The 17,781-nt window shown below is 44.3% G+C and overlaps 1 non-coding gene and 1 pseudogene across 1 annotated transcript; one reads left to right on the top strand and one right to left on the bottom strand.

Moving 5' to 3' along the window:
- Nucleotides 1-4,838: 4,838 nt before the first annotated feature.
- LOC117055821 lies at nt 4,839-6,533 on the bottom strand (annotated as a pseudogene).
- A 10,633-nt stretch (nt 6,534-17,166) lies between these two features.
- TRNAN-GUU lies at nt 17,167-17,240 on the top strand. Its single transcript has one exon. It is a non-coding gene; the product is annotated as a tRNA-Asn (tRNA).
- The last annotated feature ends 541 nt before the right edge of the window (nt 17,241-17,781 follow it).

The following is a 17,781-nucleotide window of genomic DNA, read 5'->3' as shown; positions in this document are numbered from 1 at the left end:
CTATAATTGAAATAAGTCTACACAGTTGACCTCCACTTGGAAGAAATCAGACAGAGCAACCATTTGTCATTAATTTAACACAAATCTCTCTCTTCCTCTCCACTTATTTCCATTCTGCAGTGTAAAAAATAATAATATGGTAACAATGTTCTGCACACACACCCAAAAACCTTCTGAATTAGAGTATTGACACTAGTTTTATTCTAAACTCACATTTAGAATTGTGAGGGCCAGTCGTGTGTGTGTGTGTGTGTGTGTGTGTGTGTGTGTGTAGGAGGGCTATTTGGTTGCGGTGAGTTGATTTTAAATGTCATTGGTTTAACCTCCTCAGAAGGAATAAAAATATGAGGAGCCAGAACAGAATCTGAGTAGAGGGTTGTTTTCCAGTTTACTTGAGAGCTTTTGCTATTTGCTTCACATACCAAATACACAAATATCCATTAGCTCCACCCCAAAGCAACAAGTTCAGCCAGGCTATTTCCCTGAAAAAGCAAGATACCATCCTCTGCCATGGTGCAGATGAGGAAGGGCCATGGCTCAGTGACAGAGCATCTTTTTTGCATGTAGAAGCATTCAATCCTTGGCATCTCCAGGCGGGGCTGGGAGACACCCCTGTCTGAAATCCCGGAGAGCCACTTCCAGTCAAAATAGTGGCGGGGGCTATTGGTTTGTTTTGGTTTTGCTCTTGTTTTAATTATGTGGCTTCCTGTTTAAGAATTATTCAGTTTACAAACTCCACAAAACCGGAAATAGTGTTTTGGTTTGAGAACTTTACCTCAGTCTAAGAACGGAATCCGAATGGTGGAAGGGCACCGGCAGTGGGAGGCCTCATTAGGGAAAGCACGCCTTGGTTTAAGAACGGACTTCCGGAACGGATTAAATTCATAAACCAAGGTACCACTGTATTTTCATGCTGTGAACTGCCCTGAGGCAAATTTAATAAATATCAATAAATAAATGAATAGACAACATTGAGCTAGATGAGCAGAGACATTCCTAAGCTCCCTTGCATCCTTGGCAAGGAGCTGTATTGGTGCTCCCCCCCCCCGAGTCCTGTGACTCCGAGCCACTCGGCAGCAGAGTGGGGAGGCGTGATTTTTGTGCCCCCTCCCGGCCTGTGTCTTTGGCATGGGCCAACCTGGCCAACCCCTAGGTACGCCCCTCTAGATGAGCCAAGGGTATATAATTTGTGACTTCTTTTGTTCCTACATCAGGCTCCCTCTCCTAATCTCTCAGACCCCATCCTTTAGCAGCAGCTGGCAAGGTTTCACCTCAGATTCTTGAAGTCTGAGACTTAAAAGGTCTGGCAATCCCCATTCTAAAGCCTGAAACCTTTGAATAGCAAGGTTATCACAATAATTTCTTTCCCTCAAGCTGTAGTTTAACCCTCACAGAATTACAGTTCCCAGCAACCCCTAGCAAACCTCAGTGCCCAGAATTATTTGTGGGTAAGAATGTGGGAAGTGGGGACAATGTATGGTTGAAGAGACTGAATGAAATCTGGTGGGATTGTGGCACCTCAGTGTGGTTTGGGGAAAGTCAATGGCACTCTTGTTACCTGATTCATTGGCAATGAGATCGGCTCTTCTTAATTTTAAAGGAGACGGACTCTGGCAGAGAAACCCATACATTTTAGTCCATTTGTGCTTTTTTTATTAGTAAAGTAAAAAGTCTGTGAAATTCAGACCTTTTATTGGGCCCTTCAGTTTATGCAGTTTGGGGAGGTAATTATTTTAAGAATAATTGCTCAAGATGTTACCTGAGGCAAGTCATATAAACAGAACTACATGCTCAGTGCCATATTGTCCCAATACCACTGGCAGTAGGAAGCTTTAAAATCTCTTGCTTACTCAGAATTCCTGTGGCTTAGCATTCATTATCGGTGCCAGAGGGGAATGAATGGCAAAGGGAGCAAAGAAACAAATGCTGTTAAACTGGGGTAAGTATTAAATGCAACAATCTAAAAGTAAACACGATTAACCTGAAATTTTGATCATATCAAAGTTATCTTAGACTCTGGAGACTGACTGCCGGTTAGAGTTGACAATACTCGGCTTCAGTGCTTTTTTTCCGGGGAACGCAAGGGTACACATACCCCTAAACATTTTGTGAATCTAACGGGAGAAGAAACTAAAAATTTAAATTTTTTTAGTTTCTTCTCTAGCATGGTGAATTGTGAGTTCCCTTGCTACCCCTGATGGCTGCCTCATTTCCTGCCATGGTGTTTCTGAGTCTCAGACAGAAGCGAGCGTTTAATGTGTGAAGTAGGAGTCGGAATCTAGCGTGGTGATTGGTCAGCTTCATTGTTACCACCTCCAATGGCGGCTTCATTTCCTTTGCCAGTGATTTTCTTGAGTCAAAATGAGAGTATCCCTAAACATTTTTTTAGGGGGGGGAAACCCCTGCCAGTGTGGTGTAGTGGTTAACAGCGATAGACTCGTAATCTGGGGAACTGGGTTTGTGTCTCCGCTCCTCCACATGCAGCTGCTGGGTGACCTTGGGATAGTCACACTTCTCTGAAGTCTCTCAGCCTCACTCCCCTCACAGAGTGTTTGTTGAGGGGGAGGAAGAGAAAGGAGAATGTTAGCCGCTTTGAGACTCCTTCGGGTAGTGATAAAACGGGATATCAAATCCAAACTCTTCTTCTTCTTCTGCTTGGCTTGATGGACAAATTGTTATTTTTTATGTTATTGTGTATGGCTTTATATTTTTAAAAGATAAAGCACTTTTTTACCGCTGCAGTTTGGCACAAGTTAAATGCAAATTAACAAAATGTCTTCTTAAAAAGAGTCATTAAACATTTACAAATTTTGTTAGTACATTGTAATGGAAATGCAGAAGACCTTTGTCTTGTGAGGAGTTACTGGTGAAAGTTAACGGTTCCTCTTATGCCCATACCTTCGTGTGTGTGTGTGTGTGTGTGTGTGGGACCCTTTAGTTAGCCAACCTCATTTCTTATTTTGCGTTCAGACACCTACTGATAAAATGGCTAGTTTCTTATCTATTGCTTAGTCACAGGGAGCTCTTTGCAGAATTCAAGGTCAGCCACCTGTTAAAGGAGCCTGGTATCATGTAATCTCTAAGAATGTTTGTTTGAAAAATATAAAAGGGGTTGGAGACTCACCTCCATGTAGGTTGCATTTTTCTTTGCTCTTTGCTCTATGCTTTGTTTTCTCATCCTGCCTGTAAACACACACACGTTTATCAAGGAACAGACCTGGTATGCTGTTTGCCTTGTTTTAATCCAAAAAGAACGCCTGATCTTGGCAGAACAAACATAAGCTTTTGTGAACCATAGTCCACTTCATCAGATGCATCGGTTGTCAATTGTCATGCACACTGATATAAAGGAAAGGAAAATGTAAAGGTTGGAGTTAAATGGCAATGGAATACAAAAAATGCAGTCTGTGATCAGGGCAGTTGCCATTATTGAGCAGAGTGAGAGGGATGCCTTAGGCAGTGGATACTGGTATGTGTGTGGTGGCAGCAGCCCCCCTGCCATTGCTTCATTGCCTAAGCTATCCTGCCCTACACCGCCTGAACTTGCTTCCCTCAGGTGTCATGGAGGACACTGACTGCCATCAGCACACATCTACCTGGCAAGGGAAAGGGTTCTACAGGCTGCACAAACAAGGGCCCAGTTTCCCCACTCTGGATTTAAAGCAGGGGTAGGCAACCTAAGGCCCATGCGCTAAACCTGTGCAGCGAGGCGTAGGGACTCGCTTCCATGGTGCCAGAAATTGCGTCTGCGCAGACGCAGATGCCGGAAATCGTGTCTGCGCAGATGCAGACGCCGGAAATTGCGGCCGCACACACTCATGCACACGTGCGATCTAGCCCATGGAGGGATCTCCACTGGAGTGAACCGGCCCAGGCGAGGTAAACCTTGGCGACCCCTGATTTAAAGTTTCTGTGCAGTAAAATGGGAGTCAAAGGAAAGATGACAGGACTTCTGGACTCGAGCCACAAATCAACACTACTACATCAGGAAAGTTGTTGTTATAAGGCATAAGCCATACAGTGAAACCACTAAAAGCAGTTGGACACTCCAACTTCCATCTGCCCCAACCAGTTTTTATATGGCTCACTGAAGGGTTCTATGAACTGTTGGAAATCTGCTTTAAATGGCCAAACACATTGGCTGTCTGCTTGTGAAAAGCTGCCCAGCTGCAGGCACCACCATTTGCAGGATTAGGCTTTCTACACACTACAGAGAACCGTCACAGATTCAGACCAGAAGCATAGGCACTGAAACATGCCCAACTCAGTAAAGGAAAGGATTACAAGCCTATGCTGCTGAAGATACTTAAGGTGGGTACTGTTGTTCTATTTCAGTGTACACCACCCAGCTGCACACACAAAAACCCTCTTTCTTTTCTTTTCTTTTCTTTTCTTTTCTTTTTGCATCTCAAAACATTTATTTAGGAGCTAACATTGCAGTTGACACCTGTATTTTCCCTCCACCTTGTGGTACTGTGCGAAGGTGAGAAGTAGCAGTAGCTAAACAAGCTGTTGAGGTTGAATGAAGAAATTGGCTTTGAGGTAGGCCTACGTGACAACTAGTAGGGGAACTTGGCCTTGGTAAAAAGGCAAAAATATATAAATATATCCACTCTAAATATCACAAAAACCATTTAACACTACAGTAGTTCAGGTGGGGCAACAGTCAACATCAGGTAAACTGCAGACAAGAGCCATTTTAACACTGCTGTAAATCTTCCAGGTTCCTTTATCTGACCCTGCTGCCAGTACGAATATAGAGGCGCTGCAGTGGTTGGTTTAAGGGTTGTGCACTGGAGCATGTCAGGGAGGAGCTCTTGTTCATCCCACACTCTCCATCTACTGCTACACGTTGCTCAGAGCAGCCACACCAGGAAGAACTTTACCTTCTAGGAGTTCCAAGCTGGCACCACCTCCAGTGCTAACATGACTAACTTTATCCTCAGTGTTCTATTTGGCACAGCATGTAGCAGTGTCTCCACCACCAATGATGGTGATGGTGCCTTTGGATGTAACTTCCACATCTTTATCCATCACAGCTTTGGTTCCTTGAGAAAACTTGTCCCACTCAAAGACACCAACTAGACCGTGTTCCACACAGTCAGCTTGGCCCTGCCCACAGCTTCCACAAACAGCTTAATGCTTTCAGGACAATCCAAACCCATCCATCCATCCATCAGGGATCCCAGAGGCCACAGTAGCTTCTCCCGTGTTAGCATTCTCATCAAATTTATCTGCAGTGATGAAGTCAACAGGCAAAGTGATGCGTACACCATTCTTCTCTGCTTTTGTCATCAGGTCCCTGACCATTTTTGATCAGTCCTGTCAAGTATCCCGTTTCCCCCGGGAATCTCCCTTATTTCAAGCAGTTTCCCGCTGCTATCCCTTATTTTTCATATCCCTTTAATTTCCCGTTTTTTCAAAGGAAGCAGCTGCTCTCCCTCCCCCTGCTGGCCAGGGACTGGGAAGACCTCGCCTCCTTGCAGCCTCAAAGCAAGCGGGAGCCATTTCCCGCTCTTACAGGCATCGTAGCCCATGGGCAGCATTTCCAAAATACAGTAAGCCTACTGCGCGCGTTCACACCAGTGCCGCCCACTTTTGCTTCTGGCTCCGCCCACCACTGCCATGTGACTGTCCCCAGGATAGATGAGGCTGCTGATCCCTTCTTTTCAAATCCGAAACTTGACAGCTATGTTTTTGATCCTTCTTCATCATACAAAGAGTTGCCAATCTTCGTGTTTTTGAGCACTTTAAGGAAGGTAAAAGCCATTCCACCACCGATAATCATCTCATTGACTTGATCCAGCATGCTTTTGATCAGCTGAATCTTATCCTGAACTTTAGCGCCTCCCAGGATTGCTAGGAAGGGTCGCTCTTGGTTCTCTAGAGCTCTTGCAAAATACTCCAGTTCTTTCTTCATCAGGAAACCAGCAGCTTTGTGAGGCAGATTGGCACCTACCATGGAACTGTGAGCTCTGTGTGCAGTTCCAAAAGCATCATTAATATAAACATCTCCAAGTTTAGAAAGAGACACTCTGAAAGCATCCACCTTTGCAGAATCGGCCTTGATCATGTTCCCTGAAGCGTCCTTTCCCTTCCCTTCCTCTTCTACATGGAATCGGAGGTTTTCCAGAAGAATGACTGAGGCAGTTGCAGGATTAGCGCAAGCAGCTTCCACCTCTGCACCCACGTACTCATTCAGGAACGTGACATCCCTGCTTAGCAAAGCTTTGAGCTCTGCTGCTACTGGTTTCAAGGAGTATTTGTCGGGCATAGGAACCCCATCAGGCCGGTCCAGGCAACTCATCAGCACCACAGACTTGGCTCCATTATCCAAGCAATGCCTGATGCTTGGGACAGCTGCCTTGATTCTTTGGTTGTTGGTTACTTTGTTGTCCTTCATTGGAACATTGAATTCAACCCACATGACCATGCACTTGCCCTTCACGTCCACTTTGTCCAGGGTGAGCTTGGTGGAGAGAGACATTTTCGCAGCAGGAGCAAACAGAATGCAACCGCTTCCTCGTTCGCCGGCAGCCACAAACCTCTTTCTATATATCAAGGACTGTAGCTCAGCTATGCCAAGACAGCCTTAAACCATGAGATGCATTTGGTTTGTAGCTAAGCATGTGCTCTGCTAGATCAGATCTATACAAAAGATTGGTTTTGTGCAGCACATTTACTGTTAAAGTTAGAATAATATTCATAGCGCATCCAGGCAATCTATGGGAACAGGAAGTGGCATATTCCCTCCCACCCGCAAGTTGTACAATTTAAAGAAATGTAGGGTCTTTTTAAAATGAGTGCTGGATGCATTAAAAATGCATCTCTCTACCATGCAGGAAAGTCTCGTTAAAGTGATGCAAGCTTCAAAACATTAATTTTGCAGGGCTTCTGCAACCTTGCATTGCTGTTTATGGGTCTAAGAAACAGATGTATTTATTGTTTAACTGGGCCAGTGTTTGTGTGTGTTTTGCAGATAAGAAATACTATACTTACTATGCTGTGTATTGCTTCTATAATAAGAGGGGTTTAGCATATGTTCATATCTGTGTATGTTTTAACTGAGTTTTCTTTTTATAAAAAAGCATTGGTTTTATTTTTAAAGAACCTGCATTCGGGAAATGGTCAGGGAACATCTGATGCTGAAGAAAATATATTGGTTTCCTTCATCTCCCTTCTATCACTTGGCAATAACTTCAGTTGATTGCATTGTCTAGGCCTTGGGTATTGCAGCTGTAGGATTAGATCCCAAGCACACTTACATGGAAATAAGTTGTTACTGGGGAGTGCAGCTTCACTGTCATTTTAAGCTTGCTCCAGCACCTTGACTCCAAATCTCCATTTTCTCCTTTATATGTGTAATCAGAGATATATGGGGAAGGGTCATAGCTGCATGGCAGAATATCTCATGTTTTGCATGCAGAAGGTCCTAGAATCAATCCCTGGCATCTCTAATTAGGGATTGGGAATGTCTGTTGCCTGGAATCCTGGAGAGCCACTGACCGTCCGTGCAGGCAGTACTAAGCTAAATGGATCAATACTCTGACTCAGTATAAAGTAGTTTTCTATGTTCCTATACATGGATAAGGACAGGGGTCAGCAAACCTTTTCAGCCAGGGGCTGGTCCACTGTCCCTCAGACCTTGTGGGGGGCCGGACTATATTTTGAAAAAAAATATGAACGAATTCCTATGCCCCACAAATAACCCAGAGATGCATTTTAAATAAAAGCACACATTTTACCCATGTAAAAACACGCTGATTCCCTGACCATCCGCAGGCCAGATTTAGAAGGCGATTGGGCCGCATCTGGCCCCCAGGCCTTAGTTTGGGGACCCCTGGATTAGAACATGCAGTAAAAAGGGACCATTAAAATTAAAAGGACTTTGCTTCAAATAAATGCTTTCAGAACTGAGATCCAGAAAAGAATAAGTTTGATTTTTCTCTCTGTGTTTGGCTGTTAACAATTATATATTTTAATGGATGATTAAATTTTTTTAACAAGGGCAGCCATGTTTGTAGCTAAGGGGGGAAAGTGCCAAAGTTCACAGACAAGTAAATACCTTTATGAGGACTAATCAAAAAAATTTGATTAGTTATTTATCCAACAGTGGATTTTATTTTATTTTATAATCATCTAAATAGTTACAAAATGTCAGCAGGGAAACCATGTACAATCATCTTCTTCCAAACGATTTAAAATATTATAAAAAAGAGCAAATGGGAACTCTGAAAACCTGGAAGTACTAAATGCATAAAGAAAGCAATTGTTTCGAAGTTTTGCAATGCTGTTACAGCATTTTAAAGGCCAGTTAAGGGTGGAATGGCAAGAAGAGCAGACCAATAACATTTTTAAAATAAGCCATATGTGGTCATATGTGTGTGTGTTTTAATGTTTTGAAGTTCCAGTAGGCGAAAGTTTCCAGTGGCATTAGGGAATAAAGTCTACTCCTTAACAATATGTGCTGGAAGGAGAAGGTGGGATGGGGTGGGGTAGAAACAGCAAGTTGTAACACTTTGTAGTAGGGAATGTGACAAAATGTTAAAAAGTGAGAATGGGAGTATTAGGGGTGTATGTGTTAAAGCAAGAGCTGGTACCCTAAACTTATGGAGGTTGCAATTCCCACCCTACTGACCTGGGAGTAAGCCCCACTGAATTCTGTAGGAGTTATTTATGAGTAGACATGGTTAGGGTTGTGCATAATGAATTGATTTGTTAACTTCAGATTTTAAAAAGCGACCTTTTGTTTGAGATAAGTCACATTGAGATAGTCACTGACGCTTCCAGTGGCAGTACAATGGGCATAAATCAGAGCTGGGGGCAATCTGCTTGACATTTAAAGCTTCATCAGAAACAAACTATCCACCAAAGGGACATTGCTGATCTGCATATCTGCAATTATAACAGATGCCTGCAGTCAAGGTTTTGGTCCATCAATACCTATGCGCAAAATGTGACTCCTGCCAGCCCTGTTTATATCCAGCATGGCCATAATTCCTCCTCAACCCCACTCTTTCTCCCTTCCCCTGCTCTTTCCTCTGTGATAGGCACATGAACTATTGGCAATGTGTGAGGACAAAGGCAATATAATTTAAGACATAGGCAGCTTCATTACCATTATACTTTGAGGATCACTATGAATTTTGAGTCACCCTTTTGCAGACAGGCTAGATTTATTCTGCACTGGCCTTGAAAGCTATTGTGGTCAGGTATGCAGAGTGGACTGGGAGAGCCTTGATTCTGAAGCTATCCACTGCAATAACTGTCTAGAACCGAGACTCTAAGGTCATGTACACGTTACTGGCTTAAAACACAGCCAGGTCATTTTCCCTGTTTCAAGTCACCTTCGCATGCTGTTGTACACACCACAGAGCGGGGCAAGGATGTCCTCATACACATCACATTACCTGTTTGGTTTCCCTGCCCCTGCAACACCCCCACTCACATTCCTGAAGTGCAGACCCTCCAAGTGTCCTTATTTTCCAGGGACAGCCCTGGATTTACAGAAGCCACCCCAGTTTCTGATTTGATCCCGGAATGTCCCACTTTTCCTTAGGACGTCTCTATTTTCATTGGAGAAATGTTGGAGTGTATGGAAGCGGTCGTTAGCGCATGTGCAATGGCTGCATGAAATGTACATGCCTCAGCTTAAAAATGAAGTGAAGTTTTCCTTTTTGATTGAAGCTGGTTTCAGGAGAAACACATCAAACAGCAGATTATTTCTCAAGAAACTACTGGATAGCTCTGCACTGCAGGCAATGTTGTATGTGCATGGATTCATATGCCAGCAGGAAGAGTTTGTTGGAGCCAGAGTAAATGGTAATGTGTACACAGCTTAGGATGGACTAAGGAAAACAGCTGTCAGTGTCTCTCAGACATTCTTTTTTTTAAAAGATATGTCTGAAAATGTAAAATCTGAATTGGACAGAGAGTTCTCAAAAAACACATATATCCTCAACTACAAATTGGTATAAAAGTCCTGAACAGATTTACTTAGAGGTTTAAATGCCTCTGGGTTTTAATGAGATGTGGCTCCACTTACAGTAAGTCCATTTAGGATTTCAGACTTCATCTGGGTAATTTCTTCTATCTTCTCCCACCTTCATCCAAAAAAGTGATTAGCCCTATGAGAAACTTTTCTCCAATCTGCTTTCGGAAAGGTTTTGTGTGTGTGAATGAGGAAAGAAGCACTGATTCCAAGTGCCTCCTTCCCTCACTCCCACTCCTGCCCCAGGAAACAGAAAATCAGCATGGAGAAGTCTCGAGTTCCTAGCCTTGATCATCACTGTTATGTGAGCTCAGAAGCATTCTTCAGGGTCTGTAGTTCTCTAGGTTGGGGCCAATATGTGGTGTAAAGAGGATCCATATATATGAGAAACAAAGGCATGGCTGTTTCGTTAATGCTGTGCTTAATTTGCATTGACAGCAGCAAATTGGCCTTAGCAACAGAATGCCCACGTACACAGTAAAATCCAGATTTCTCCCAATTATTCATTTATTTTTGTAAAAAAAAGTCCCTGAAATGCAAAAGATTGAATGTAATTGGGTTGCCAAACTTTGGTTCATACAAGGACATTGTCACACAGCATTCCTGAGCTAGTTGTGCCAGGGCCCTGTAGATAGGACAGGTAGAGGCAGGTGTTGGCAAGCTGGAGCCTTGAATCTTGAGACTCTATATCTCTGGAGAGCCTTCTTCACCAAGCAAAAAACCCCATTGAATATGTTTAAAGAAGGATCCCTTTCCCCTCTAGTTTCACCTGCCTTGTGGCCAGGTTGACTGCCTGAATACAACAACTGAATGTTTTCCTTTCACTGTATACGGAATCTCTGGTCATGTATCTGTGTTGTGTAGAATATGTGCAGACTGACCCTGCGAGCATTTAATCCAAAGACAATCTCATTGAGTTCTATGCTGCTTATTCTCAATTCAATGTGAATAAGGTTACATCCACACTCTACATGTGGTGTTACTTTAACTGCCATGGCTTCCCCCAAAGAATCCTGGAAACTGTAGCTTGTTAAGGGAGCTGACATCACAGTCCTGGCATCTTCAGCACACTTCAGTTCCCATAATTCTCCATGCCTGTTAAGGTGGTAAAAGAGTGCTTCAAATGTATGGTGTGGCTGTAATCTAGGATTTAAACCTTCTATGCACCAGTGTGGTATAAGTGGAAAAGGATTTAAGCTTCACATCCACCATTAAGCCTTGAAGTTCCCTGGGCTGGTTTTGGGCTGGTCACAAACTCTCAACCTAATCTACCTCACAGGGTTGTTGTGAGGGTAAAGGGAATAGAAGGAGAAGCATGTGTGTTACCTTAAGTGGCTTGGAGGAAAGGGAAGAGGAAGAAAAATGCAATATCATTATTGTCGTAATCATAATGTGGATCCAGAATTGGCCTTCACAGTCACTTACAAACTCACTCACTGTTAAGACTTTGTTCATGGAAGACAATCTTACTCAGCTCTGAGTGACTGCCAAAGAAGAAGAATCATCATCATCATAACCAACACATTGCGGAAGTGGAGAGCATGGAACATTATGCTGTGTACCCACTATACTTTTAAAGCACATTCAAAACACACTGTTTCCCTCAAAGAATTCTGGGCCCTGTAGTTTTCTCCTCACAGAGTTACAAGTCCCAGCAACCCTTAACAAACTATAACGCCCAGAATTCTTTTGAGGGAATTGGTGTACTTTGAATGTGCTTTAAAGGGATGGTATGTACACAGAAAGGGCTCTTTGTAAAAGCAGTACAAGGCACAGATGCAAATCCTGAAAGAAAACCCTAGCAGCCCCTTCTCGTGCCGCCCCTTTGCCTGGCTGTCCCTGGTCTGGCTCCATTGGCACATGCAGGTGGTTTTTCTACACGGTTAATTTACAGCCGAGTCTCTGCCTGATACTTAAGCTGAAATCATTAACATGTGTCCTGGGCATTACCTGAATGGAAAAGCAAGTTCCCAAGTTGTTTTGCTCCGGCAACTGCCCTGTTTCGATTACAAATCCCCCTCCAGGCACAAAGTGAGCTGGACACCTAGGGTGAAGCTAAAGAGTTATTTGTTCCCTAGGTGGACACTAATGAATGGCTGCAGTGCTGCCCTGAACAAGGGGGTCCCCAGTATTAAAAGTTTAATAGAAAGCCTTTGGAAGCCAGAGGCTGAGAGGGAAAGAAGGGGCGGCGAGGGAGAGAAGCAAAGTAAATCACTGAGAGCCTTTTCAGTGGACCATCCAGGAGGAAGCAGTTGGGGCATTGCAAGGAGCTACATCCCCCGTGCCCCACTCTCTCTCAACCAGGCATCACAGAGACTTTGACAGAAAATTGTCAGCTCCTTTCCATGGAAAGAAAAACAGTGAAAGAAACAAGTCTGTTGGCTTGTTGAAAGCTAATCACTTGAAAGTCTTCTCATTCCTTCAACTGGTTTCCTTTCCCCCCTTCCTTCCTTCTATCTTTTTGCCTCTGCATTTTTCTTTTAGAAAAGTGTCCTTTGCTATTTGCTCTCTTAATTCCAATCCTTCCAGGCTCAGCAGCTCAATAAAGACACATTCCAGAAGGGCAGCCGTGTTAATCGGTGACAGTCAGAAGAGGAAGCGGATAAAAGAGAGTCTCGTGGCATCATAAACACTAACAGATTTATTGTGGCATAAGCTTTCGTGGACTAGGACCCACCCGGGAATGGTGTTCCATGTCTCTGGCTTATAAAAACTTAGGCCACAAGATCAGTTAATTGCCAAGGCAGTGATGGCTGGTATCCATTGGTGCTGGTAGGGTCAAAGGCAGGAGGTAGAGTCAGAGCCAATGACAAGCAGAGCCAATTGATTCTAGTTTTGTCTCTATTACGCTCCCTGTGGGGTTCTACAAAGGTAATACCATTATTGTTTTATTGTTATTTATTAAATTTGAACACCGCCCTACGTCCGAAGATCACTCAGCGGTTCAAAACATAAAAATACAAAATGAGAACACAAAATACATAATAAAGCAAAAACAAACCAATAACCCGTCTCCCACAAACACATTTAAAAGGCCATAGAATGTTAATCAGCCAAAGACCTGTATTTTTTATTATGTATTTTTATTATGTATGCTTTATTAGTCTCATTACCATGAGACCAAGGAGGAGGAAGCTAGCAGCCAGGGCACCTCCTAGACTGGCTATAAGGGGAAAAAAGGCATTCAGGCAAGCAGGGACTGGCAGTCATAGCTTCCCCCAAATAATTTCTGTGATCTGAAGTTTGTTAAGGCTGCTGAGAAGAAGAAGAAGAAGAAGAAGAAGAAGAAGAAGAAGAAGAAGAAGAAGAAGAAGAAGAAGAGGAGTTTGGATTTGATATCCTGCTTTTCACTACCCGAAGGAGTCTCAAAGCGGCTAACATTCTCCTTTCCCTTCCTCCCCCACAACAAACACTCTGTGGGGTGAGTGGGGCTGAGAGACTTCAGAGAAGTGTGACTAGCCCAAGGTCACCCAGCAGCTGCATGTGGAGGAGTGGAGACGCGAACCCGGTTCCCCAGATAACGAGTCTACCGCTCTTAACCACTACACCACACTGGCACTACATCAACAACTGCTGAGAGTTGTTAGGAGACCCCTATTCCCCTCACAGAGCTACAATTCCCAGCGTTCTCTGTGAAGAGGGATTGATTGCCAAACCACTCTGGAAATTGTAGGTGCACACTTCTACAAGGGGTGTGGGTCTGCTGGAACAGCAGAGGTGGTGTTGAGATCTCAGCAATGGGATGGGGGGGGGTCAGCTGATGTGGATCTTCCTCTTCCAGTTGTCCAGCGTCCCCTCCCACCTGGCTGACACCCTCCTCCCTTGGTAGGGAATCTCACTGCTCCATGAATGGGGCAGGACAGGGAACCAAAGGGACTGTCTCCCTTTTCCAGACCTAAAGGCAGAGCATCCTTTCTGTCAGACTGCTTCCTGCCTATTGTGCCTTTTGCACCTTCCTCCTTTCTTAGCAGACAGCAACTCTGGTGTCCTGTACCAAGAAGGCTCTGTCTCATGGTAGAACCAACCAAACTTTTCAAAGGTGATGGGAGAGGCTGTTGATAGCAACTTAAAAACAGATATAAAAGAAGAATTCCTTGGATACCCAAATCCAGGTTTTGGGCAAGTATTTTTTGGTGAGAGAACCCCGGCAGAGATTTAACATCGCAAAATACGCAGAAAAGTAAAGTGTGGAAATGTAGGCTGTTAGACCTTTAAAAGACGCCCTTTATAAAGTGAATTATAGGTTTCCCTCTTCCCCTAGCATAGCAAAAGACAACATGTTTGGTAAGTTAAGAAATGGTTTACTTACAAACTCTTTTCTATATAGCATTCAGAAAAAACTGCACAGGCATTAAAACTTGGTGAAAGTTCCTAAATTATTGGTATGAGAACTCAAGAGTAACTTGTGTGAGCCATGTGATCTGAACTGGAGCAACTAGCTCAGATGTCCTCACATGATGACCTTCTCAGGTGGACTGGAGGGGAAGAAAGACTTGATTACCCAGTCCCTCCCAAGGTGAGTTAAGCCTGGCAGGACAGCTTACTCTATGGTCTTAACCCCTTCATGCATTAATATGATCTTAACTCATTCATGCATGCATGTTGGTTATATGAGGCTGGTTATTCCACAGTTGTAGTGGAATATCTCAATGGGCAGGCAAGTTACCGGTAATCTTCCCCTTGCCCTGCTCTCTTCTAGTTATGCATGTCCTTCTTCCAGCACAGACAAATATATACTCTAGTCCTACAGTTCACTTACCTTGCGAGTAAGTCCCACTGACCTCACTGGGGCTAACATATGAATAAACATGCATAGATAGACTTGCACTACCAAAAGGCAGCCAGAGAGGGGTGGAATAAAGGCACTGCCCCATGACCACTAACCAGAGTGACCTTCATCTTACATGAACCAGTCTCCAAAATTCCATCACCAGATGACATACTGCCACCCTCTTACTTCGCAGCTGTATCTAGTTGCCAGATGGTGACCGCAGCACAATAAATCCAAGACAGCATCAGAGGGGCCAGAGGCAAACCTGATACAGGTCTGGATCTCATCTTACATCAAAGTTAAGCCATGAAGGCACTTGTACTCCCTGTTACTTCTTGCAGTGTGCAGAAAGGGACTCTGGAGCAAGGCAGGCAGACTCCAGATGTGTGTGGAGCACATACTTATCTATCCACACAAGGGAGAATAATGGGCTGCTTTTTCACAGGTCACAAGAAGCACTGGGAAACAGGTGCACAAGTCACTCTTACATTTACTTTTTGAAGCTTCTTGCAATGCCTGAAGCAGCATGCACAGCCCTGGAAGAATGGCTTTGGCAGCCAGGGGTATTTCCAGAGGGTCACTTAATTTGCAAGTGGGTCATTGGGATATCATAAACAGGTTGTCCGCAACCATTTTGGTTTTGTGTGTTTTCTCTTATTGGATTCCCACGCAAAAGGGTTAGTCCACAGTAAAGGGGGCAGGGAATAAGGACTAACAGAATGATTGGAAACTAACTGTGGAAAGCACTTGGATTTTGTTTTGTTGCTGAGTTGATATTTCTGCCCAGATACTCTGAAAAGGCCTCACGTTGGGGAAATCAGGCCTGAGTTACTGCTTAGGTGGCTAGTCAGCTAGCTACCTGTAGTAGGCACAGAAGTATTGCTATTTCTCTAGGGATTTTTTCATCCGTGGCCACCAAAAGAAGAAAAAGAGCCACTATTATTATGAATATAGTGAGTAAAACTGTAAAAAAGGGTAATTTATTTTTTCAGGTCACTTTAAGCACAGTTCATTTTTCAGCTCAACAACTTTGGGTGGGTGCTCCCCCTAAAAAAAGGGGGGAGTTCCGGCACCTCTTTTTCTAGAAAATAACCTCTAAACTAAGTTATCTATTTATTTCACCCTTTAACAATAAGCACCCAATCCTACTGTACTCATCATCATAAGCACAGAATAAACAAACTCTTACTACTTACCGCAAGCAAATAAACATGTTTCCTTATTGCTGCCTGGGTGGAGAACACAACAGAAAGTGAAAATCTAAGGGGTCATGTCTAACTGTAGCCCATAGTACAACATTCTAATATTTAGTCTTTAAGGGTCATGTTACTATACAGACTTTTTTTCCAGGACCACAAGTAATTATGGGGTGATTGCGATCAGGAAAAAAATAATCGCCATCAGCGAAAGTCTTGAGAGATGCAGGCTTTTGGGGACTCCTCCCTGCTTGGCAGGGGGTTGGACTGGATGGCCCTTGTGGTCTCTTCCAACTCTATGATTCTATGATTCTTCTGTTGCACACTTGCCTTGTCTTATTCATTGAATTTTTCAGAGGGTCCTGTTTTTAATTGGCTGCTGTTCTTAAAACAAGCTGTCACTCTTTAAATGGAAGCTGCCATTGTCTATCATGCCACAAATTAAAAAGAATTTAAAAAAAAACAACCTAGGCAGGGGTAAAGCACAGCTTCATTGCCACACCATGGCTACAAGTGTGCATTTAAAGCACATTTAAATATCCTCCCCCAAAGTATGGGAACCATAGTTTGCTTGATGTGCTGGGAATTGTAGCTCTGCAGCTGCCAGAATTCTTTGAGGAAAGCTATGTTATTTTACATGTACGGTGTGGATGTAGGAGAGCAAATAGTGTATCAACTCTGCATCCCAAGTGGCAAACTCAGTTACTCTGATAGTAACCCAGCCCAGGGCAGGGATTCCAGAGAAAGCAAAAGACAACACAAGGCAGAGGGGCTGGAGATGCATCTGTGCCTACCCAAACTTCACCAAGAACCAATAGTTATCCTGCACAGCAGAGAGAGTTTTAATAGCATCTCCCACTAAAGTCCTGCTGGCTTGAGAATTAGCCTGCTCCTCTGGAGTTAAATGGGGTGCGCTTTGCAGTTTTCACTTTCCCAGTAAATGTCTATTGCAGTCTTATAGCTTGCTCCTTCGCATGTGGTCTTGGCTTTTTAATAGTCTTTCTGCAGCATAGCAATTTATTTAAGAAAAGAAAGACAATTTATGAAAAGAGGGGAAAAAAGGACTGGGCCTCATCGCTGTGTACTAATCCTCCGGTCTGAATGTATAAATAATAATACTTCGTTGTCGGAAACGACCTTAGATATTGCAAGTGCTATGTTTAGGTACCGCTAGATCAGCTCAGTTTGCAAGGCAGCTTTTCGCAGGTGTCTCTGTGGCGCAATCGGTTAGCGCGTTCGGCTGTTAACCGAAAGGTTGGTGGTTCGAGCCCACCCAGGGACGGTTTCTGTTTTACTCTGCTAGCCGTCACAATTATAATACTTCGTTTTATCTGCGTACAAGGAGTCGCAGAGGGAGGGGGGAGGAGGAAGAGCAGGGGAGGGGTGCGCGGCGACGGGGCAAACAGCTGCGTCACGTGCATTCCCGATATGCGGCGGGTTGGGCGAGGAGACGCACCAGGGGAGAGAGGCAGACTGGACCGCAGCAGGCCTGCTCTGCCGCAGGTCTAAGGGCCACAGAAGTCCCCCCACCCCACCCCGTGCCTCTTCCATGCAACACCCGTGTGCAAAATGGATGCGTACATAGGGAGCTAGAGAAGAAGCTGCGATTGCACTGCTGGCTCCCTCCAGAGCAAACCTTCGGCGTGGAAGCTGGCGCTCGCCTGCCTTTGCAGCTCCCCGGGGAAGGGCCCCGCAAGGGGGGCTCCCGCTCCCGGGCCCTGCTCTTCCGAGGGCGCTTGGTCGCAGGAGCCACCGCTCCTCCCTCGCTCCCTCCCGTGCCTGCTCTTTCTGCCCCACAGAATCTGGGACGTTTTCTTCCACGC

The sequence above is a fragment of the Lacerta agilis genome, chromosome 12 (assembly GCF_009819535.1).
Source record: "Lacerta agilis isolate rLacAgi1 chromosome 12, rLacAgi1.pri, whole genome shotgun sequence".
Lineage (NCBI taxonomy): Eukaryota > Metazoa > Chordata > Lepidosauria > Squamata > Lacertidae > Lacerta > Lacerta agilis.
The sequence above is the reverse complement of the archived record's forward strand: the minus strand, read 5'-3'. Positions and strand labels throughout refer to the sequence as shown.